Consider the following 25,753-nt stretch of genomic DNA (forward strand, 5'->3'; position numbering starts at 1 on the left):
AAAAAAAAAACATTAAAAAAACCCACATTGAGATACCACCTTACACCAGTTAGAATGGCAGAAATTGACAAGGCAAGAAAGAACAAATGTTGGAGAGGATGTGGAGAAAGGGGATCCCTCTTACACCGTTGGTGGGAATGCAAGTTGGCATAGCAGCTTTGGAAAACAGTGTGGAAGTCCCTTAAAAAGTTAAAAATAGAGCTACCCTATGATCTAGCAATTGCACTACTGGGTATTTACCCCAAAGATACAGACATAGTGAAGAGAAGGGCCATATGTACCCCAATGTTCATAGCAGCAATGTCCACAATAGCTCAATTGTGGAAGGAGCCGAGATGACCTTCAACAGATGACTGGATTAAGAAGACATGGTCCATATATACAATGGAACTCAGCCATCCGAAAGAACGATTACCCAACATTTGCAGCAACATGGACGGGACTGGAGGAGATAATGCTAAGTGAGATAAGTCAAGCACAGAAACACAATTATCATATGGTTTCACTCATTTATGGATCATAAGAAATAGCAGGAAGATCCTTAGGAGAAGGAAGGGAAGAATGAATGGGCTGTAAACAGAAGGGGGAATGAATCATGAAAAACTATGGACTCTGGGAAACAAACTGTGGGGTTCAGAGGGAAGGGGGGTGGGGGACTGGAATAGGCCGGTGATGGGTATTAAGGAGGGCACATATTGCATGGTGCCCTGGGTGTTATACACAAATAATGAATCATGGAACATTACATCAAACTAATTTGATACTGTATGGTGACTAACATAATAAAAAATTATTATAAAAAAAGAATCTCTAGGGCATGAGCAAGGGGTTGTTTAACACTGTCTTGAGGAGTCTGGAAAAAATTGTTGGTGAAAGTGATGTCTAAACTGTAATCCGAAGGTTGACTCAGACTTGAAAGTGAACTTAGACTTAACCCATTCCCCAATTATTAGTTTACTAAACTGAGAATTCTTCATACTTTTTCTTTCCCTTCTAAAATACAAGGCTTTCCTAAATAAATAAATAATTAAAGAGGAAAGCCATTAAAAGGAACTTTGTCACTTCGATTAATAAAAAATATGTCAACAGTCAAAAGACTTAAACTCCTGGGATGCCATTTGTTTCCTAAAAGTGGGACTATTTCCCTTTCTGGTGCTGTCATTTTCCTCATCTTTACGGGAGCTAATAGTAGTTGTCTTTATAGTAATGAGTTTGCTATAATGTTTGGTTTTGCTTTCTCTCTCTCTCTCTCTTTAAAGAATTAGTCCTTTTAGGACATTAGATTATTTCTTGTTGGTGACATTCTCTTTGGGGGAATGTTTTATGCCCTCAAGAGGAATTTCATTGAATAAAGTGTGTTAAAGTCACATACAAAGTTCCTTTCACAATTGCTCACTATTTGTGAAATATAAGCAGCAATTTCAGAGTTGAGGCCATGATCATTAAGAAACCACAAAATCAAAAGTCCACAGACTCTCGGTCCCTCTCAAACAGATACTCTAAGACTCATACCTTGACTCCTGGTGCTAAACAAAAATGCTGAAAATAAAGAAACAATGAAAGAATAACCATCACCACCTTAGGGGGTAATCTAACAGTATTCTATTAAACAAGTAACTCATTATTTCTCTTACCTCTCCATGTTTTAGAACATAAAGTAAGTTAATGCTCATTTATTGATAGTGATAAGTGTTGTCACAGTTTTTCCTTTCTTGGCAGTATTCTAAGAAGGAAATGGCATAGTAACCACAATCCACTGATGAGCTGTTCAAGCTGAAAAACCCAACGCTTAGGCCCCTTGAATGCATATGACCACAAAATACTGGAAACCATGAAAATGTTGTTGCAGCAATCACAGTACACCAGGAACTCAGTAGAACTATGCAATAATGTGGATTCAGGTACACCCAGGGTCATATCATGCCCCAAAAAGAAATACAGAAATAAATGGTTTCTTCTCACCTAATCAGTATTTCAGTAATAATTGATTAAAAAATATTTATGAGGCAAAAATCCATTTGGCAATCAAGAACTTCAGTTGACATATTCTTGTTTAATGAGACTATTGGTTTATGTAGTGTTTTCAGTTGTGTAAATCTTCCCGATTTAACTCTTGAATAGAAATGAGGGCCTCGGCCTTGGAAGAGTCCTCTGAAAAGTAGTCATGAATCCCTCCATTGCTCCCTTGGGCAGCTCTGAGGATGAGAAATAATAACATAGTTGTAGCTAACACTTTCAGAGAAACTTAACTCTTTGTCTGCCTTGTGCCAAGCATCTTAGATCCACTGCATTTAATCCTTAGCAATCCTTAAGGAGATGCTGTTAGCTTCACCCTTCACAGGTGAAGAGAAATTACAGTGCTCAGAATCTGGAGGTGAAGCTGGGATTCAACACTAGGTCTGTTAGAGTCTGAAGGCTCACTTCTTTTTTTTTTTTTTAAGATTTTATTTATTTATTTGAGAGAGTGAGTGAGTGAGAGAGCACACGCAGAGGGAGAGGGAGAAACAGACTCCCTGCTGATCAGGGAGCCCAACGTGGGGCTGGATCCCAGGACTCAGGAATCATAACTCCTGAAGGGTCACTTCTAACTGCCCTCCTGAACTGCCGTTTCTCTAGGAAGTCAGTTGTTAGACTGAGTGGAACTCAACTGAAGGTCCCTTGATTCCTTCTTGGGGTTCTGGTGACAATCTATCCTCTTGTTGAATAGCTCTTCAGGTGTCATTTCCCTGTGAATTTTCTTCTTTTCCAGGCTAAATATTTCCAGACCTTCCGAGATTCCTCAAACACCAGAAAGATCAATCCCTTTGTCATTCTGGTTTCCCAAAACCACACCACCTATACGCCGCTTGAAGCTGGGTGCCCAGCAGAAGGCTGCACGCTGGGGATCTGGAATGCAGGGCAGAGAGCCCTGGAAATCTAAACACTAAATTTCTGTGAGAAAACTTTAGTGTTTGGGGTGGGACAGTGTGGAGTAAAGTCACGGGCATGACTCAAATGGAGTTTATAAAAACAAAACAAAATTTTGTTTTTCTTGACGTGCTGTGCTTTGTACTTGTGCAGCCTGTCTTATGAACTAAGCTCAGGGGCTTACATTTGCTCTTAATAAATTGCATCCTAATAGTTCAGCACAATATTCTCATTTATCCTAGTGTGTTTTTAAAATCCAATTCTGTTATTCAATATATTCTCTTTGTTTCTAACTTCTGGTATGTGCAGCATTTCATAGTGAAAATAGTTTAAGGCCATCCTAACCTGGGTTCAAGTACTAGTTCTGCCACCTACTAGCTATGCAACCTTGAACAACCATGGTATTTAATCTTGCAGAACCTTTCTGTAATATCTGGAGCATTGTTTAGAAATAATTCTGTTCTTTAAGAACAAAATGAATAAGTCCACACCCCATGGGATTGGCCCAGAGTCTCAGGGAAGCAGTACTACAGAGGGACTATAATTCAGGAAGCAGAACGCTAAGCACCTTGAGAATAATCTATTCAGACAGCAAATGTGTGACCAGAGGGTATGGGTCATGGGATAGGGGAACGAGAAACTGTGTTTTAGAGGAGAGATGCTGGCACCCAAGACAATGAAAGTTACTGGACTAGGCCTCGCCATGGCCTGAGTGAAATAGCTCTCACCTCTGTCTGGACAACTTTATGTAGCTTTCATTACACGCACATCAGGCAACTGTCCCAGTGCAGCAATAAGCTGGCCTCTCGAGAGTACTGATAGGGGTCAGGAGCATCCTGGTCACCAGGAGAGAACATCCCCCAGTGAACTGGTGTGTGGTGCATACACTTCAGTCTCCTGTGAGCTTCTCCTGAGCTGACCCACTCTGGGCCATGCTGCGACCCTCCACACTCACCCACTAGAGGGATTCCTCTTGTAGGACCACCTGATGGGCCAACATCCTGCTTTCTCACATTGACACCCTGCCCTCATCTTCATCTCCTTTTTGACCTACAATTAGCTGCCCTTTTTCATCTGTAATGATGAGAGACATCGTGAAAACTGGAACACAACTCCCTCTGTGTAGCATTGACACTGTGATAGACTAAGACAACATACATACAGCAACTACCCTGAAACACACTAAGACTCATCCTTACTGCCCTCCACTTCCCACCTCCCATCACTATCACCGTTGACATCCAAACTGAACAAAAGTGAATAAAGCCCCAGGGGTGTCAGTGAGTACAGTATTTTTAAGACATTATTAATCTACTCACCTTGTTATTCCCCAGCCTGTGTGGTTCCCAGGGCATCATGCTGCAGTGGTGATATAGCATATTTGCACATTTCCCTGATTTGTCTAGCAAGCCTACCAAAAATAAAAACTTAGATTGACGTGGCTTTTTTTTTTTAATTTTATCTGGATGCATGTTGGCTACTTCTATTCATAAAACACCTCATTAAAAATCCATTCTAGAATCTTTCCAGGATAAATATCAACACACAGAGTAGAGCCTGCAAGATCTATTTTCTCACTCTTTTTGAAAATTAGATCCACATTTTCCAAAATCTGGCCCTTCCAGCCCTTACCTATTTTCTATGCTTATCTCTGAAAATTCATATTGATTATCTTGGCTACAGTGACTTCCCAGGCTATAATTTTCCAGATCTGGAGACTTTAACTGTTTGTGTGTGTGTGTGTGTGTGTGTGTGTGTGTGTGTGTGTGTGTGTGTTTAAAATATTTTTATTTATTTATTTATTTATTTATTTATTGATGTAAAGCTCAATGATTCATTAGTTGTGTATAAAACCCAGTGCACCATGCGATACGTGCCCTCTCTCATGTTTCATTCCCCCTTCTGATTACGCCCCCCTTCTTTATCCTTTCTTCCCCTACCGATCATCCTAGTTCTTATGTTCCATAGATGAGAGAAATCATATGATAGTTGTCTTTCTCTGCTTGACTTATTTCCTTTAGCATTATCTCCTCCAGTGCTGTCCATGTTGTAGCAAATGTTGAGAACTCGTTCTTTCTGATAGCTGAGTAATATTCCATTGTATGTTTTAAAGTGGCTTTGACTCTATTAGAACCTCTTTAAAACACCTTTTTAAAATGAAAAATAAAAAATAAAACCCTAATATTCCATATTCCCATCAGATTTAACCACTATTACCATTTTGGCTATTTTGCTTCTGGCTTTTTGTCTTTTATAGAAAATTCATGGCATTGTTTTTATAAGTATGTCTTATAAAGAAGTTTATGATATAAAGTACAAAAATCTCAGTAAATAGAAAACTTCCACACCTAGCAATGACTACTGTTAACACTAGGTAAACATTATAGTGGGCGTCTCCCTAGGCATAAAGAGAGAAGGACAGAGGGAGAGAAAGACATTTACAAAAATATAATCATACTAAAATGCTGTTATTAATAAAATTACATTTGTTTTTACTTGAATTTCATAGAAGAAAAGTAAATTGAAGGAATTTTTGAAACTCAAGAGTTTCTTCACTGCAAGAGATGTTATTTCCTAAAAATCGCCCTCAATTTAAACAAAGAAACTGTGAGAAACTAAAAGGGCCGGGTCAGTGTTGTTGCTTTTTCAAAGTATTTACTTCAACTTTTCAGTGTTTGTTGAAACTCTTGGCTTTTTTTTTTCCCGATTGTAACAGTTTTTATTTTTTAATTTTATATTTTTAAATTTTTTTATTGTTATGTTAGTCACTATACAGTAAATCTTCCCCATTTCTGCCCTTACCCGCTCTCCACACCTCTCTGTTTTTGCTAGTCACGTTCTTATTTCACTTTGTGCACGTTTGTAACTTTTGTATTCTTTGGCAACCAAAATTGTTTTGCATTAGCTCACAAGCAGGCCTTTAGCATCGCTTCTTGGTCCAGTGGACGCTCATGTTTGAGGGTGGCTACTGCCTGTCCACTCCCCAGGCCTTTGTTGGCCCAGTGCCCTGGGGTCAGACTTCCTTTCAGAAAGCCCAGGTGCTGTTCCAGTGTCTCTGGCACTCATGTTGCTCTGGGCAAGCTGGAGACCAGTCTGATTTTTTTTTCCTAATCTTGATTTTTTTTGTTTTTTGGTTTTTGGGCTTTTTTAGTCTATTGACTTTTCTGTCAGATAGATGTCTCAGGAATCTGTTCTTTGTCTCAAAATTCAATAGCCTACTTATATTTGAGGTTTCCTATCAAAATTTCCTGAAAAATGGTGTGCTCTTTTGATACAAAATTCTGTTCTCTTCCTTTTTCAGGAAATGCTCCTGTGTTCTCTTTGAGTGTGTCTTCTGTTCCCTCTGTGTGGATTGTCTTTGTTAACGTCTATTACCTTCCTTCCAGTTTAATTTTCTTGTTGCTTTCATCCGCTTTCTCCAGGGTTATAACCAAACCTTTCCAACTTTGTTGGTAATTCAATTTCCACCAGCATTTAGTTCCATCCCTTGTTTCTCTAACCCATTAGTTAAATAACAGTGAGATTTTTACCATCAGCGGGTTGCCTTATGTCTTGCAACTTCTTTTCAATCTCTTCCTGCAATTGTTTTCTATTTTGACTGTTCTATTGACTGCATATTCTTATTAAATGATTTTGTGGAAGTGAAACAATTGTGAGGAGTTTGCTTCTGTTCCTTGAAGTGATGTTTTCTCTTGGGTTGGTCTCTCCATCTCTGTTTTTCCTCTTTGCTACCCTCCCCCTTTCCTTCCTTGTTTGCTGAAACACTAGCAGAGTTAGCCTGCCAGTCCTTACTATCTATCTTACTCATACCTGCACATCTGCTGGATTGGGAATGACTTCTTCACTTCCTTCCAGGTGCTTTTCCTTTCTCCACTAGAAGTCTAAGGTCTGGATATTATGTGCTGTTTCCAGTTGAGGGAACAGGGAGCGTAGGTAGAGAGCTTGGCCAATGTAGTGCAAAGTTTTCTAAGAACTCTGCAGCTCTCATTTCTTCTCTGATTTCATGAAATCTCTTCTAATCCCTTTACCAACATTGGGTTTCAGTTTTCCTTACATAGTTCTTTATACACTTTCAGTCTAAAAATGTTTCTCCTTAACACAGGAGACAGACTCAAATTAGAAGACAATAGATTTCACTTTCTGTATGTTTTCTATTAATATTCTACTACCAGCCACAAGTGACAATAAGCAATAAGCAAAAGAGTTATCTTTATTTTACTCTGTATTGTGTTTTAGCTTCTTTGCAGCCATAATTTTAGATTCCACCTATTTGAAGCTATTCTTACTACTTCACAGCACTCTCACATATGTAAGACCCTTGAAAATCTCACCTCATCAGAGAGTGTTGTATATAATTGTATTTCTTTCTCTCCTTTCAGGCCTCAGCCATATAAATTACAATTGCAGCAAGAACGGACTGTTTTAGTATTTTTGCACCATTTACAAATATCTCATCATTTAGTATCTCAGCTGAAATCAAATTAGTCTGTTTTTCTTACATCTAAAGCAAATGTCAAACCACTTATCCTTTCCTGCCTTTGCTGGAGATTCTAAAATTACATGATCAAAAACCAGGGATGTACTGTATGGTGACTAACATAATATAATAAAAAATATTATTATTTTAAAAAAATAAATAAAATAAAATTACATGAACATTTTCTCCAAGGTTATAATCATTTCTTTAAGAAAAGCAGCTCTTTCTTGTCATTCTGATGAGGAGAGTTTACGGGGTTGTCCAGAGCCCAAATTATTGACAGTCTCTTCAATAAATGGTGCTGGGAAAATTGGACAGCTACATGCAAAAGAATGAAACTTGACCACTCTCTCACACCATACACAAAAATAAACTCCAGATGGATGAAAGACCTCGATGTGAGACAGGAATCCATCAAAATTCTAGAGGAGAACATAGGCAGCAACCTCTACGACATGGGCCAAAGCAACCTTTTTCATGACACATCCCCAAAGGCAAGAGAAACAAAAGATAAAATGAATTTATGGGACTTCATCAAGATTAAAAGTTTCTGCACAGCCAAAGAAACAGTCAGAAAAACTAAGAGGCAGCCCACGGAATGGGAGAAGATATTTGCAAATGACACTACAGATAAAGGACTGGTATCCAAGATCTACAAAGAACTTCTCAAACTCAACACATGAGAAACAAATAAACAAATCAAAAAATGGGCAGAAGATATGAACAGACACTTTTCCAAGGAAGACATACAGATGGCTAAAACAGACACATGAAAAAATGTTCAAAATCATTAGCCATCAAGGAAATTCAAATCTAAACCACACTGAGATACCACCTTACACCAGTTAGAATGGCAAAAATAGACAAGGCAAGAAACAACAATTGTTGGAGAGGATGTGGAGAAAGGGGATCCCTCCTACATTGTTGGTGGGAATGCAAGTTGGTACAGCCACTCTGGAAAACAGTGTGGAGGTCCCTTAAAAAGTTAAAAATTGAGCTACCCTATGATCCAGCCATTGCACTACTGGGTGTTTACCCCAAAGATGCAGATGTAGTGAAGAGAAGGGCCATATGCCCCCCAATGTTCATAGCAGCAATGTCCACAATAGCTAAATTGTGGAAGGAGCCTAGATGACCTTCAACAGATGACTGGATTAAGAAGTTGTGGTCCATATATACAACGGAATATTACTCAGCTATCAGAAAGAACGAGTTCTCAACATTTGCTGCAACATGGACGGCACTGGAGGAGATAATGCTAAGTGAAATAAGTCAAGCAGAGAAAGACAACTATCATATGATTTCTGTCATCTGTGGAACATAAAAACTAGGAAGATCGGCAGGAGAAGAAAGGGATAAAGAAAGGGGGGTAATCAGAAGGGGGAATGAAACATGAGAGACTATGGACTATGAGAAACAAACTGAGGGCCTCAGAGGGGAGGGGGGTGGGGGAATGGGATAGACTGGTGATGGGTAGTAAGGAGGGCACGTATTGCATGGTGCACTGGGTGTTATACACAACTAATGAATCATCGAGCCTTACATCGGAAACCGAGGATGTACTGTATGGTGACTAACATAATATAATAAAAAATCATTAAAAAAAAAGAAAGAAAGAAAAGCAGCTCTTATTCTACTATGGAATTCAAAGCCATTGTCTTAGTGGTCGTCTTAAGATTATATTCCTCTCTCAATCAGTAGTATGCATTTGATGAGTACTTACTATGTGTCAACCAATCTTCTGGGTGGAATATAAAAGTGACCAAGATGATATGCTTCCTATTTCCCACACTCTTGCATCCTAAACAATTGTACTGTAGTAATAATAAAAGCTAAAGTATTATATGTCAGGTATTCTTTTAGGTACTCTATATGCTCTAACTCATGTAAGTCTCAATGATGGTTTGAGGTAGGTACTGTTATTATTCCCATTTGAGAGTTGGGGAAATGGGCGAGCAGTTAATTTACCCTATAAAGTTCATTCATCTGTATGGAATAATCTAATTTAACAGTGTAACTCAGAAGCCTTGTTCTTCCCTCTAAATCATACTGCCCATCTCCATACCTGCATTAAAATTTCAGGTGCACTTTTAATAACCTCTGCTCTGTGTATTTGCATGTACTTCCCTGCATCCTTGAGTATCAATTCTAATTATCCTATTTTTTATTTGATGCATGTGACTTATGGGTATTCTAACTCTGTTGTTTCTTTTCAGTACCATCCCTGCCCTTTGATCTATCTGCAGATTTGTTTCTGATTTATTTTTTTCTCTTCTGTGCTTGGTCTCCATATCTTCTTATACTTTATTAGTCTAATTTCTAATTATTTTTCTCCTTCTCTCTTTAGTTTTTCCTCGTGTTATTCTTTTTCTCTGTCTGTTTACCTACCCCCAATACTCATACATTTTAATGAGTTTTTCTCTCAGGATCAAATATTAACCCAAACAAGAGAAATGATTTGACACAGAGTTTAAGTTGTCAGGAAAAAACAGATAATTTAAAAAATAGGAACCACAAACAGCTAATACAAAATAAAAAGCAATTGAAATTGTTTTGACATATCTTCAGACTCACTGATTCTTTTTTCAGCTGTGCCTAGTCTACTGATAAGCCCATCAAAGGCATTCTTCATTTCTATTACAATGGTTTTTCTTTAATTTCTGGCATTTCCCTTTTTACTTTCTTAGTGTTTTCAGCTCCCTGTTTACTTTATCCATCTGTTTTTAAATATTGTCCACTTTCCCATTAGAGCCTATACCACATTAATCATAGTTATTTTAAATCCCCAGTCTGATAATTCCAACATCTCTGCCATATGAGTCTGGTTCTGATACTTGTTTTATCTCCTTAAACTATGTTTCTGGCTTTGAATATGCCTTGCAATTTTTTGTTGAAGCTAAAAATGATGTTCCAGGTAATAGGAATTAAGGTAAATAAATTTTTTGTGTGATGTTTTATGTTTATCTGGCTAGGAGTTAAGTTGTGTTTACTATTTGCTGAAGCTGTAGGTGTCAGAGACTTAAATTTCCTCGAGCATCCTTGTTTTTGTCTTCCCTGTTACCTTTGGATTTCCATAGAGACTCCTTCTTAAATAGGATCTGAGCTCTGCTGTTTTTTCAGCTATGATTCCCTGTTATTATACAGATGCCCTATCAATGGGGGTGGTGAGGTGTGGGGGAGGGTAAGTCCTCTACAGTATTATGATTAGACCTCAGTCTGTTAGTGAGCCCTGGGCTGTGACCTTCGCAAGTGCTTCTCAGGTCTCCTCCTCCTCCCATAGGTGAGACAGTAAGGCTAACAGGGGATGGAGTTTGGCATTTCCCTTTGCCCACATTGGCTGGGTTATGCCACAACCCAAGCTGGTTAGGCTCTGGTGAAAGTTTCTCTTGAAAAATGGTTACTTTATCCTCCCCCTTTGGGAAGTTTAAGGGGATTTTCCTTCAATCTACACCCTGAGAATCTGGCAGAGCTCCTGGAGGTAAAACCCATGAAAGTGTGATAATCACACTGAACCTTCAGAATTCATCAGTTTTAGTTAAGTGTCCTACGAAATACAGGCTCCAGCTGTAGACTTCTGCACCTGATAAGCTGTGGTTCTCTGTATCTTTCTCTCTCTCACAGTTTCAGAGCAGTGGTGTGCCCTGTGATCTCATTTTCTGATGGCTCTATGAAGAACTGTGATTTTGTTTGTTCAGCTTATTTCTTGTGACAAAATTACATTTTCAAATAATTCCCAATAGGCATGGGAAAAGTCTCATGGAATAATTGTTAGGTAAAAAGCCAGATTCAAAGCTGAATGTGGTAGGACAAATCAGGAGGCTTTGAAACAGAACTTTTCTCTCATGATTATTCTTTTGCCCATCTGGTTTCTGCCCATTGGCTCAATGGCATTCAAGGATTGGAGCAAGGGAAGAACATACTGCCTCCCAAAATAAAGGCCTTTGTAGCACTGAATGGATTAAACTGCTAACGAGCACAACAGTCTGAAATCAAAGAGCTTTTTACTTACAAGATTTAGAGAGAACTCTGGAGAGAAGAAGGGAGAGGTTGTTTGTTTTATTTATTTATTCATTTTTTAAAAAGATTATTTACCTCAGAAGGAGCATGCATGAGTGGGGTGAGGGGCAGAGGGAGAGAGGCTTCAAGCAGACTCCTTGCTGAGCGTGGAGTGGGCTCCATCCCACGACCTGCGAAATCGCAACCTGAAGTGAAACCAAGAATCCAATACTTAACCAACAGAGCCACCCTTGTTTGTTTTACATGAGCTTAAGACCTGCTCACTGTTGTCTCCCCCTTGGGGGAAAACAATGGGAGAAAAGGAATATAAATCCCCCAGGAAAAGATTAAGTGTCACTTGAACAATATTACTTCTCTGAAATGACACCACCTGGTGAGGCCCCTTCACCGAATATGGGCTGGTCAGTAAGGTGTATATCTAGGCAGAGGAGAGTTTGAGACAGTGCCCACTGGATCCTCAAGCCTGTTTCTGAGTAGACAAAGTCTCCCTGTGCTTAGTGGCAGAGGTGTCCTGGGGGTGTGGGAAATGAGCACAGGGTAATGACTGCAGGATTGAGCCCATGCTGGGGCCGATCTGAATGACAGGTGCCCAAAAGCCAGGCCAGGCCAGTTGCATCAAAATGGCTGAAGCAGGGACAGAGACCAGCAGGTACAAGTGCATGGAGACATCTCAACAAGGCCAGGGACGATTGGGGGCAGCCCATTGTAAGACTCTCTTCCCTGTCTCTGTGAGTGGTGGGGATTTGAGCTGTTCACCAGAAATGATGTGCTCTTATTCCAGTGAGGGCTAGATTTCCCAGGCTTCCTTCCAGGTAGATGTGGCTGGCAGGTGACTAAAATATGAACACCACCGGTATTTGCGTTTCCAGGTCAAGGCTATTTATTTATTTATTTATTTATTTATTTATTTTTAATAATAATTTTTTATTATGTTATGTTAGTCACCATACAGTACATCCTTAGTTTTTGATGTAATGTTCTACGATTCATTGTTTGCATATAACACCCAGTGCTCCATGCAATATGTGCCCTCCGTAATACCCATCACTGGCCTATCCCAATCCCCCCTCTGCCTCCCCTCTGAAGCCCTCAGTTTGTTTCCCAGAGTCCATAGTCCTTCATGGTTCATCCCCCTTCTGTTTACCCCCTTCATTCTTCCTTTCCTTCTCCTAAGGATCTTCCTGCTCCCATGGAATGGGAGAAGATATTTGCAAATGACACTACAATAAAAGACTAGTATCCAAGATCTGCAAAGAACTTCTCAAACTCAATACACATGAAACAAATAATCAAATCAAAAAATGGGCAGAAGATATGAACAGGCACTTTTCTAATGAAGACACAGAAATTGCTAGCAGACACATGAAAAAATGTTCAACCTCATTTGCCAGCAGGGAAATTTGAATCAAAACCACCTTGAGATATCACCTTACACCAGTTAGAATGGCAAAAATTGACAAGTCAAGAAACAACAAATGTTGGAGAGGATGTGGAGAAAGGGGATCCCTCTTACACTGTTGGTGGGAATGCAATTTCGCACAGCCACTTTGGAAAAGTGTGGAGGTCCCTTAAAAAGTTAAAAATAGAACTACCCTACAATCCAGCAATTGCACTACTGGGTATTTACCCCCAAAATACAGACATAGTGAAGAGAAGGGCCATATGCATCCCAATGTTCATAGCAGCATTGTCCACAATAGCTAAATTGTGGAAGGAACCGAGATGCCCTTCAACAGATGACTGGATTAAGAAGATGTGGTACATATATACAATGGAATATTACTCAACCATCAGAAAGAACGATTTCTCAACATTTGCTGCAACATGGACGGGACTGGAGGAGATTATGCTAAGTGAAATAAGTCAAGCAGACAAAGACAATTATCATATGGTTTCAGGTCAAGGCTTTTTAGAAGCAAGTGTCCCTGCCATACACACGTTCTACTCACACAGAATTGAATAGAGATAACAAGGTCCTAGAGAAAGGCAGAGCCTTCTTCCCTGAATTATCTTGTGGAAAATAATCCCTGCCAATCTAGAATGGGCTTGACATGAGCAAAAAATAAGCTTCTGTCACATGTATATAGGGTGAATTCATTACAGCTGCTTACTTTGGTCTATATCTCCACCTAGATATCACCCCAGTGAGAAGTAAAAGGGGAAGGCAAAACAATTGAGAGAATTTTGAACTTTTTTTTGAAGGACAATTTTTATTATTTTTATGTACAGAAAACTCGACAGTATACATTTAACCCAGTTTGATGACAAGTTCTTTTGCCTTTGCCTTTTCCAGCTTGGTAATAGGAGCCACAGATTTTGGACCCATGATGTTGCCTCTCCAGTGATGGATCTCATCAAATCTGTCATTGTAATTGGTCTCCCGATAGCTTCCAGCAGCTTAGCCAGAGCCCTTTCGTTTTCTGAGTTAACCTGTGTGCAGGTGACCTGTGTGGTTTATCTCCTCTGTGGACCAAATACCCCAGCCTGGCCTTCCCCTTGAAAATACGGTAGGGAACACCCATCTTATGACATAGGGCAGGCAAGAAGGCAACCAGCTTGATGGGATCCACGACATGTGCAATCACCACCAGTATGGACTTCTTATTTTCCACCAATGTGGTGGCAGTGTTAACTCCCACTCAAAGGACAGAGGCCTCTCAGTGAGGACATTCCCTTTGCCGGGCAGTTTTCTTGGCCCAGGCCAACAATCTCTGCGTTCTCTGGTCCATCCTTTCAGGCCAGGTTAAACAGCTGAGTTGCTCTTTGGTGGCCCAAGGCCTGGGTAAACTAGTTAACCATAGGAGCACCTCCAGCTGCTTATAAAGGATAGCCCTTTATCACGGCAACTGGATGTAGTGGGGCCATGTGATAAAGCAAGTGAGGTCCCTTTAGGGCTGGATACCCTATCCAGTGCTAAAATTTTGGGACTTTTTCTCAAACAGGGGATTTACCACATTCTTGGCCTCATGCTTCTTCATGACAGCCAGTGCTAGGGCCACAGATTTTGAACTTTTTAAGTGAGAATAGGTCCTGACTTTATTGAGTAAATTTCTGAGACAACAACTCAACAACAACAAAAAACAAAAACCCAATTAAAAATGTGCAAATAGACATTTCTTCAAAGATATACAAATGGCCAATAACCACATAAAAATGCTCAACATCAATAATCTAATTTAGAGAAACACAAATCAAAACCACATTGAGATACCACCTCACACACATTAGGATGCTGTTATCACACAATCAGAAAATAGTGAGTATTGAGGAGGATGTGGAAAAATTGGAAACCTGTGTATTCCTGCTGGAAATATAAAATAAAATAGCCTCTGTGGAAAATGATATGGCAATTTAAAAAATTAAGCATAAAATTTCCATATGGTTCAGTAGTTCCACTTTCACCAAAAGAGGTGAAAAGAGAGAGAACAGGTATTTATATACCCATGTTAGCAGCAGTATTATTAACAATCGCCAAAAGGTGGAAGCAACTTAAGAGTCCATCAACAGAGGAAAGGATAAACAAAATGTGATACATACACACAGTGGAATAATATTCAGTATTAAAAAGAAAGGAAATTCTGTCATATGTACAACATGGGTAAAACTTAAAGATATTATGATGAATGACATAAGCCCATCATAAAAGGACAAATATTGTATGATTCCTCTTACATGACATTCCTAGAGTAGTCAACCTATGCTGAAACATAGATAGAATGGTGGTTGCCAGGAGCTACAGGAAGGGGAAAAGGAGAGTTAGTATTTAATGGGTATGGACTTTCAGTTGGGAAAGATGAAAGAGTTCTGGAGATGGGCGGTAATGATAGTTGCACAATGATGTGAATGTACTTTATGCCACAGAACTGTACTTACTATGGACTGTGGGAATGTCAAAGTCACTGTCTTAGGACCACTGTCACTACTGATACATTTAAACCTGTTACATGAATGTGATGTGAACTACTTAGAAGTTAGAATAATAAACATCCATAGAGGTTTAAAAAGAAACAGAAATGCTATAAAATTGTAGTAGTGGTTATCTCTGAATTGTGAGTATATAGATGAATTTTTTAAATTTTCTTTATTTTCTAAGACATCTATGATGAGCATGTCTCAATTTCATAACAACTTTAGAAGATCTGTGGGAAGTATTTCTGTCCCAGAGAAGGCAAGAACACTAATATGCCCCCATGAGATGATGGGAGCAGACTAGGCACTGAGGACACAAAGACACACAAGATGCAGTCCTTGTTTTCAGGCTGACAGACTTGTAGACAGAAAACTTCAGCACAGTGCTGGGAGAAGTGGAGGTAGCCAGGCACATAGAAAGCTGGTGCGTTTGCTCTCTGGCTCAGGAAAGTTCCTTCAGACCAGTGCTTCTCTGATCTAGGCTAGGGCATCTGTAACAAACTGCTGGGGATGCTGGTCCATGGACCACACTTTGAGCAGCCAGGATGTGCACTTGACTGTTCATCTTCTATGTTCAGACTTCTTTCGTCACTGGGGATTCTTGGGGAATCTCTCAAATTGCCTTGTATTTGGACTCTTCTCTCTGTCAGCCCTGTTCCACTGATGACTCAGTTGATCAGTCTTTCTGGCTTTGATTTCATTTTCTTCCACAACATGCTGCTTGTTAAGTCACTTCCCTCAGCAAGCAACGGCCTCCTCTGTCCTGCCCAGGGTCCCACCCCTCCTGCCACCTACACACTTCTTCAGGAGGGACAATACCAGAGTAGGTACTCACACAGGGTGTGCCCAGAAGACCACAGATTATGCGAAGTAGGTGCCCGGGCAACCTGGATGGTCAGAGTCTACTTCCTGGAGGAGGTGTTATTTTACCTACCACAGGTCTGGGAGAGAAGAAGCATGGAGACACGAAATAGCATGTGCTGTGGGTCAGCCACAACTGCTGTGGTGCAGTAGGAATACAAAGGGAAAGGGTGGGAGTGTAGGGGTTGAAACTTGAGAGGTAGGACTGGGGTCATAGCGGTCATAGGGGTCTCATCAACCATCTGAGGAGCCTAGACTTCCTCCTTTAGGTGACAGTGCTGGGGGAAGTCATAGGAAGGTTTTTGGAAGGGTATGAAAGGGAAAGATGTCTATTTCAGAAAATCATTCTGGCGGTAGTGGAGGATGGGATGGAGAGGAACACATTTAGAGGCAGAGGCTTGTTAGGAGGCTGGATTTGGTGGGAGGGTGTGGATAGAGGAGTCTGGAAGAACCTGGAAGGTGGGAGCAGCCTCAGGACATAGCGTTTGGGCCAATCATTTCACTGCTCTGAGCATGGTCTCCACTCCTGTGCCATGGGAGTTTGCCCTTTGGTATGCAGGTCACGCTTTGAATGATGCCACTTCGTGTAGTGGGTCATAACCTATTGGCAGGTCATAAAATCAATACATTAGGTTGCAACCAGCATTTCATTTATATGAAATAGAATAGGCCAGGAAATCTGAAAGTAGATGAGCTTTAGGGTATTGTTTTTTGTTTCACACACACACTCAAATTTTTAAAATTTGCAAGCCTCTGCGCTAGAGCTACTGTCTACCAATAAAGTCAAGAGTGGAGGGGCACCTGGGTTGGGTGTCTGCCTTCAGCTCAGTTAGTTCTCTCTCTCCCTCTCCCTCTGTGATCTCTCTTGCTGTCTCTCTCTCTCTCTCTCTCAAATAAATAAATAAAATCTTAAAAAAAAAAAGAAAAGCAGTGGAGAACACCACCATATACTGGGTCTGTTGGCAGCCCCTCTCCCGACCCAGTACACGAGGTGGTGCGTGCACAGTGACTTCTATAAGCACAAGGGTAAGAACATCTGTACTGGGGAAAGGTACACTCAGGATAGAGACTCCCAAAGGGTCAAAGAGCGGGCAGCGGTGGTCCCTGCTGCTGCCTTGTCACATCTAACATGACTGCCAGCACTACAGAACCAGTCAGGCACAGAAAGAGTGCTAATCAACTTGGAGTGTTTTCTGTCTCTTTTGGTCTTTTCCTGGGCACCGTGCTGCAAGAAACCATTTATAAGACATGACTTAACTAATTTTTTAAGAGGCTGTTTACAATGCTAAGGATTCCTGAAACTTATGTTTGTAGTTAAGTGACACATGTGTGCACGTGTGTGTGTGTGTTGTGTCTTTTAGAGGAAATGACTAAGGACACACATGGAGATAGCTACAAATGTGGTAGAGAAGTGGAGCAGACTGGAGCAAACAGATAAGGAGTCTGTGAGCACAGCAGAGAAACTTCTCACTGAAAACATCCTCTTCTAGTTTCCACAACTAGAAAACTTGCCAAGAGCCACTTAGATATTTCCAAGTTCCTGAGAGCTGCCTAGAGAGCCAGCTCCCACCATGCACCGACAACATGACAGTGTATGGAAGGACCCTAGGCACCCTGCCTCCCTTGGAGAAGCAGCACAGCTGGCAGGGGTGGGGGTGGAAGGCGGGGGGGGGTTGTGTCTACGCAAGAAAGCAGAAAGCTCACTCTCATTGCCACCACTTTCTAGCTGGGTTACCTTGAGAAAATTACTTCACTTCTCTGAGCCTTGGGTTTCTCATCTTTAATTGTGGGTAATTATAACTGCCCTACCCACCTCTCAGGGTTGTTGTGAAAGAGCATTACAAATGGTAAATCACAATAGCAGTGGGAGCTTTTATTATTAATGTTAATAACAACCTTCTGAGGCAGGCAGGGCACAAAGTCATTTTATAAATGAAGAGAGAGGCTCAGTGATATTGAAATGATTCATTCAGTGTTACAAATGCGTAGGAGGAGCAAAACTAGAACCCAGGTCTTCTGATACTTGGTTCAATGCTATCTTTCCTATAATATAAACCAAAGGAAAAATAATTTAGTTAACCTTCAACTGACATTTTACTTGTGGTTGATAGTGTAAATGTAATGTAGACCTATGATGATTACATCTTTTTTTTTTTCTCTCCTAAAGAGAGATATAAGACTTGATATAAGACTTGGAGCAAGTTACTTAAATTCCTCCTATAATAGTTTTTCCATCAAAACTATATATAGTCATGTACTTTATATAGATTCTTACAGCACAATGCCCAGGAAAAGACAACCAAAAGAAACAGAAAATACACAAACAAAATGATGTAGTGGGTAGCAGTCATTAATTATCTTATAATAATAATTTTGTAAACTTCTTTTTGACAGGCATTTCTAAAGTCCATGGTAAATGTGATGTCATAACTATCTATTCTATCCATCCATCCATCCATCCATCCATCCATCCATCCATCTAGTTGAATTCTGATCCAACTCATGCTGAGTGAAAAAAAGGTCTGTGGTTGGGGCACCTGGGTGGCTCAGTCGTTAAGTGTCTGTCTTCAGCTCAGGGAGTGATCCTGGAGTCCTGGATCGAGCCCCGCATTGGGCTCCTCTGCTGGTAGCCTGCTTCTTCCTCTCCCACTTCCCCTGCTTGTGTTCCCTCTCTCGCTGGCTGTCTCTCTGTGTGTCAAATAAATAAATAAAATCTTAAAAAAAAAAAAAAGGTCTGTGGTTTATGGACTTCCTCTCCAAGTGGACCAACAGGGATTAATCATTTATCTGGGCATAATGCCTGGTACATAGTAGGTTCTCAGTAACTATTCAATGGATAAATGAATTATTTAGTAGAGCTGGGTCTTGTTAACATCAGAGGTATCAAAAAAATATGGATAGAAGTCAGAGGCCTTGTTTTCACTCCTGGCTCTGCCAGTTACTAGCTGTGAGATCCTGGTTTCATTCTGGTTTCATCATTCAGTCTCTCTAAACTTCTAGTTCTTCTATAAAAGCAAAGTGTTGGATTAGATCGGAGATGACGGATAGGTTTCCATTCAAATGCCAGTTGCAGTCAGCTGATGGTGGCTGCTGGAGGTGCCGGTTGAGAAGGATTCTGAGATTGTGGTCAGGCTCTGGGGGCAGGTGTCCAGATGGAATAAAAAGTCTACCTGGGGGCTGCATGCAGGGGGTACAGGCAAGCATGCCAGGCATTTGACCTCACTGCACAGAGTCATCTCTAAGATCTTTCAGTTTTATGAATCTATAACCAAGAAGGGTATTTGGATTTGGTAGAAACCGAATTTTAGAATTAACTGAGGTAGCTCTGTGTAATTTCTGTGGTTCATATCGGAAAGCTTTTCCTGGGGTTCTGCAATGCAAGAAAAAGGAATTAAAGAACTGTATATTGGGGCATAACCAGGGTTTATGGTTGAAGAAATCTCTCTGGAAGTTCCCCCAACATCTCTAGGAAGTAAAGGGAGTGTGTTACTTAGCACAGTTTTACTTCTCCCATTTTATACAGACAGAATCTGAGTCACGAAGGTAGAATTATCTGCCTTATGTCATTTGTAGTTCTAGGCATGTATTTAGGTCACGTAACTCACTCATGCTTTCTTTCCTGGCAAAACAAGTCCTAGCTAATTCAGTGCGCTGACAAGCCCAGCCTCCGTACCTCACCTGCTTATTCTCCTCCATCCCTTGTGAACCCTTCACCCTGGCAGTGGTGATGGGCTTGCTGTCACTCTGCTGGAAGGCCTTGTTTATTCCCTGCCACCACCATGCCTTTCACCGTGGGAAAACTCGTTTCTGTAGGAGCCCCACCAGATCAAACCCAACAACCTCCTGACTCCTCCACTCGGTGCTCCTTTACGCATAATAGATGTTTCCTCTACTATGAGGAAACATCTATTAAGTACGCTAATAAGTAATTATTAGCCACTTTAGATGTCAAACCAGCGCTATGGTCCAGGAAGTGATTTGTCACCTGGAACAGAACCACTCTTTAGAATGTGCAAATGCTTTAAGACAGCGTTCCGGGAAGCAGCTACATTACACAGCAGAAAACATATTAGATCTGAATTTCAATCTTGGTGTTACTATTTATTAGCTGTGTGACTTGGTTTCCTCAGGAGTGAAATGCGGACAATAAGGATGGCTGTGAGAAAGAAAGGACAGAATCATACAAAGGACCTGCTACGGTGCCTGCACATCACAGGGATTCAGTGAGTGCTAGTTTCCTTCTCTGTTACAAAAAGAAAATCATGTCATAAAATAGTACTTCAAAATGTCACACACCAAAAAATACCAAAGTTAAAAATACTCAGAGCACTCATGATTTTGTGTGTGTGTACGTGTGTGTGGTGTTAGTATTTCAAGCTGTAGTGATAAATAAGCTTCCAGAGCCCTTAACATCTGGCCGGGACACCAGGGAGAAGGACAAAAGAGAAACTGCCACATAGGAAAACCCATTTTTAAATAAGCCATCACAAATCATATGGTAAACAATGCAGGCCACAGTGGCACTAGAAGGTCTTTTAACTGTTTAAATGCTGCACTAAGGTGTCATCAAGGGAAAGCATGCAATGTTGTTCCCAGAAACAGGAAGACAGAATGGAGCCCCTGGGTTGGGGTGGCCACCTGAGTCCAGCAAAGGGGCAGTTCTGAAGAGTCAGGCTGCCTTTCTGCTGCAGGCCTATCTGTCCTGGTTTGGGGATGAGGGCTAGCCATCCTAGGAGTGGGTTTGGTTGACTCAGAGGTGTTTCTCGAGTGTGCGTCCCTGCTACCTGCCTCTGCTCTCATTTCCGCAGGGCACTTCTAGTCCCTTAGCCCTCTTTTGAAGATGAGTAAGCTAAGGGGTCAGAATCTAAGGTCAGAATCCTTACATCCCCCTTATACATGATTTGTTCTCAAAAGCTGATCATCTAACTGAAAGAGATAAAGCTCATCAGGCAATAGACAAAATCATTTCTTTGTTTAAGAAAGAAAGTAAGAAACCGGGGATGTACTATATGGTGACTAACATAATATAATAAAAAATCATTAAAAAAAAGAAAAAGAAAAAGAAAGAAAGTAAGGAGGGCACGTATTGCATGGTGCACTGGGTGTTATATGCAACTAATGAATCATCAAACTTTACATCAAAAAAAAAAAAAGAATGTAATGAGTGATCATGCCCACCAGGGTCTATGGGCAGATGCTTCCATAGCTCGATGATAGAAATTAGGTTGGTGTTCTCTGGAGAGCAGTTTGGTGTGTCCACCAAGGATGTAACATCTTCTCACCCTTTGATTCAGAGAGTCCACATTCTGAATCTATCATAGGAAATGGCATAACTTTTGACAAAGATTTTACAGAAAGAACTCATTGTGGTAGTATTCTTTTCTAGTGTATATCAGTGGATCTCACTGGAGGGGCCATGTGCCCCCAATGCCCAAAAGGTCTGAGAGAGCAAAGTACCCCAGTGCCCTAGTCTTTGCATAGGACTCCAGGGAGAGATGGCTCACAGGGACACTAGGCGGATTTCTGGGACCCCTCCAAAGAGCCTTGGCACCATTTCTGCAGTGTTCCTGGAGGACTTATAGAATGAGTGAAAGTGATTCATGTGTGTAGATGCCATAAATGGTCAATTGGGTCCTTTCTGAAGGCTTATTAGGATTCTAGCACAAGTCTGAGCAGGGGCATTGGATGGATGACTGTAAAAATGCTAAGAAGAACTAGATCCTCAACTTTTCCTGCTCAGAGGTGCCTCCCCAAACAAGTCTGCCCAGCCATGCTTGGTTTTCACCCTCACCTTTAGCTTGCAAGTAATCTGGACTTATGGGAGCAGTTGTGTCATCACTGGGCATTGAGGACAAGAAGCCTGGACTACAGGTCAGTGGGTGTGCATTTGACCCCATTCCATCACTCCGTACCTGCGATCTAGGTGTGTTATTTAAGGGTTCTGAGTCTCAGAAGTAATAACAGTATAATGAAGAGGTCCAGATTTCATTTACTCTTTCAGCAAGAATTTGAGTGCATTCTCTATATGAGGCATCTGTGGGGATGAGGGTATGGAGTAAAATACAAGTTGATCTTTGCTCTTAAAGGGCTTCAAGTTGAATTGGACAGAGTCATGACTCAGGCACTTTCATGCATGATACATACTCTGATGGGTGGAGACAATAGGAGTGCAGAACAGAGGTGTCTAAACCAAGCCAGAGGGTGGGGGATGGGGATTGGGGGGAGAGTAGAGGTTGTGGGTTGGGGGATGAGATGGGAGGTGGGGACAAGTCAGAAGCAGCCAAGGGAGAAGATCCAGGAGAGGTGACAGCCTGTGCTCTAATGCCATGGTGAGATTTGGGGAGAGAGCAGCCAAAGACACCACGTGTGCCACTGGTGAGGATGGTACCCAGATCTCTCAAGTCCCTGCTTCTACCACTCTAGGACTCCATCCTGGCACCCCCTACATCACCAAAACACAAACAAGTGTAGATATGCTATAACAACTAATAGTATTGTACAAACATCTGAACAGAAGTTCCCAATGTTGGGTGACATCCCATGTCTAAGAATACTTTTCCAGAGACCCAAACAAGTCACTTGGGGTAGCAACCTACAAAAGAAAGAAGAAAAAAATGTTTCCTAAGCTGAGTTCCTGGCATAGGAATAAATTTGAACCTGCTGTGTCCTGGTATCAGCCAGGAGCAGGGATGTCTTGAATGGAGATCATCAGCCGTGGGCAGCCCATTGGAATCCCATGGAAGGGGAGTTCATCCTGAGAGAGAGGAGCCCAGGCTTCTCTCCACCATCTCTGCTTGCCTTGAGGCTTTCTTCTCTCCTCCTGGCTCCTTTTTTTTTTTTAATGTGGTAAAATATACACAACATAAAAGTTACCATCCTAACCATCTTAAGTGTACCATTTAGTGGCGCTAAGCTTGTTCAATTGTTGTGCAACCATCACCTTCATCCACCTTCAGAAATTTTTGTCATCTTCTTTTTTAAAAAAAAAGATTCTATTTATTAATTTGACAGAGAGAGAGAGAGCACAAGTAGGCAGGCAGAGAGAGAGGGAGAAGCAGGCTCCCCATGGAGCAGAGTCCTACACGGGGCTCAATTCCAGGACCCTGGGATCATGACCTGAGCTGAAGGCAGACACTTCACAGGCTGAGCCACCCAGGTGCCCCTGTCATCTTTTATTTATTTTTTTTAATAATAATGTTTTTATTATATTATGTTAGTCACCATACAGTACATCCCTAGTTTTTGATTTAAAGTTCCATGATTCATTACTTGCGTATAACACCCAGTGCATCATGCAATACGTGTGCTCCTTAATACCCATCACCAGCCTATCCCATTCCCCCATCCCCCTCCCCTCTGAGGCCCTCAGTTTGTTTCCCAGATCAGTAGGAGAAGAAAGGGAAGAAGAAAGGGGGGGTAAACAGAAGGGGAATGAACCATGACAGACTATGGACTCTGGGAAACCCTGTCATCTTTTAAATAGCTCTTCCTGGGGCACCTGGGTGGCTCAGTTGGTGAAGCATCTGCCTTCGACTCGGGTCATAATCCCAGGGTCCTGGGATTGAGCCCTGCATCGGGCTCCCTGCTCAGTGGGGAGCCTGCTTCTCCCTCTCCCTCTGCCTGCTGCTCTCCCTGCCTGTGCTCTCATTCTCTGACAAATTAAATTTATATATATATAGGCTCTTTCTGTCTTTTTCTTCCTCTTTTCTAGGCGCTCGACTAACCATAACGGAATTTACTTATTATTGGATTGTTGAAGGTACAATCCTTCATTCTGAAACCTTTCAAAAGCCCACCGTGAACTCATTGTAAGTTGCTTTTTACTTGCATCAGGTCGTTGGTTGATTTCTTTTCTTCCCTGGAGGAAGGACCAGACTCTCCCCACTGTAAATTCACTGTTGGTGAGCAGACATTCTTCCTCTATACCCCATGTACTCCAAAAAGAGTCAGATAACATAACTGCCATGCAGATGACCTAAGATGTCCTCAACAGGACACGAGATTCTTGGGCATATGAAATGGTCAGATGGGTCGGCCAATATCCAAAAGACACACTTTACTTCCTCTAACACACTGATGTCCCCTGGCTGTGAGAGACCACTGTGCTTGTGGACAAACTCACAGATGGATTTGCTATCCATGCCAGGCATTGACTTGACTTGAACATTTGTCAAACCATTTGGGTGAATTGTTTTCCAAACCATGAGTCAATTATTCCAATACTGTTTGCTGTATAATTCCATTATAATAACTGATTTACCATGTATACCTAATTTTCCCCTTAAATTTCTTATTCTGGTCTGTCAATCTAGCTTATTCCTACAGGAGCATCATCTGCTTTATTATTACAGTTTTAAAATATGATTGAAATGTGATTTTTCATGTAAAACTTTGGCTTGAATATTCTTGTATTTATTCATACAGATGGAATTTAAATCTGGAATCACATTACAAAAGCATCCCATTGGGATTTTGATTGGAATCACATTAAACATTTTATAGTTTACTTTGGAATATTTATATTTTTAGAAAATCATTTTTTTTCAATTAAGAGCATGAAATATGTCTTTCCATTTATTAATGTCTTCTTAAGATTCATCAAGATAGACATAACTTTTACAATCTAGTGAGAAGTCTGAAAAATTTTTTTTGAAAATTTTTAAAAGAATTTTAATAAAATGTGATGAGTGTTGATGGGGGAAGTATTACAATGTCCAGAGGATTTTGCAGACCAGATCACCAAATCCTTTGTGTAATCATGAATAAAACATCATTAAGCATGCTCATTCATGCTTACACACCCACACACATTCATTCACATGCTCACACACATCACACTGTTACCTGCCTTGTGCCTCTGCCTGTCTTATTTCCTCTACCAAGAACATAGCTTCTCATCCTCTAATCCCCTTCCTTGCCCTTATGTTGTCTTCAGGGGGAATTTTTGTCCTTTAAAAACGTAACTGGTGTCATCACTTTGGCGCTTCCCTTATTCCCCTGCACCCAGTTCACCTGCGGCTCACGTCTGTTTCTGTACTTGTCTGTATGCCCATCACGGCACACTTTGCATTCCAGCCCCATTCTGACCCCACTGCTGTCTGTGAGCTCTCTGAGAGATGCCCACTGCATGGCACATTCCTGATGCGTTTGTGAATGTTTGTTGTCCTGGGCTGGAGGCTTTAAGAGAAACTTTTAAGGAGCTTACCATTTCAAGCATTTTCTTATTGTTTCTCCCCTTCTCCCCACCTTCCCTACTAGTGAAAGCCCCATGTCACCTAAGCTCTGGGGTCAGCAAATACTTCATTTCCACCGGCCAGTGTTGTCCTTGGCAGAGGATGGAGGAGTCAGCAGTCCTGGGTGGAGAAATGAGGAATGAGCCTATGTGGAAGGCCCGGTGACACAGTGTCCCTAGAGCAGATGTATTTCAAAACACTCTAGGCTCAGACACTCCATGCTCTGCTTTAATTCCAGAACCGCTCCCTTTGCAGAACTCTGCTTAAAAAAATAAGAGCATAAAGGGGCTGGCCCTGCCTCCCTTCAACGAACCTCTCTTCTCCACAGGTGCACAGCAAGGGCCTTTTG

This window comes from Ursus maritimus, unplaced genomic scaffold, assembly GCF_017311325.1.
Source record: "Ursus maritimus isolate PB19 unplaced genomic scaffold, ASM1731132v1 scaffold_10, whole genome shotgun sequence".
Classification (NCBI taxonomy): domain Eukaryota; kingdom Metazoa; phylum Chordata; class Mammalia; order Carnivora; family Ursidae; genus Ursus; species Ursus maritimus.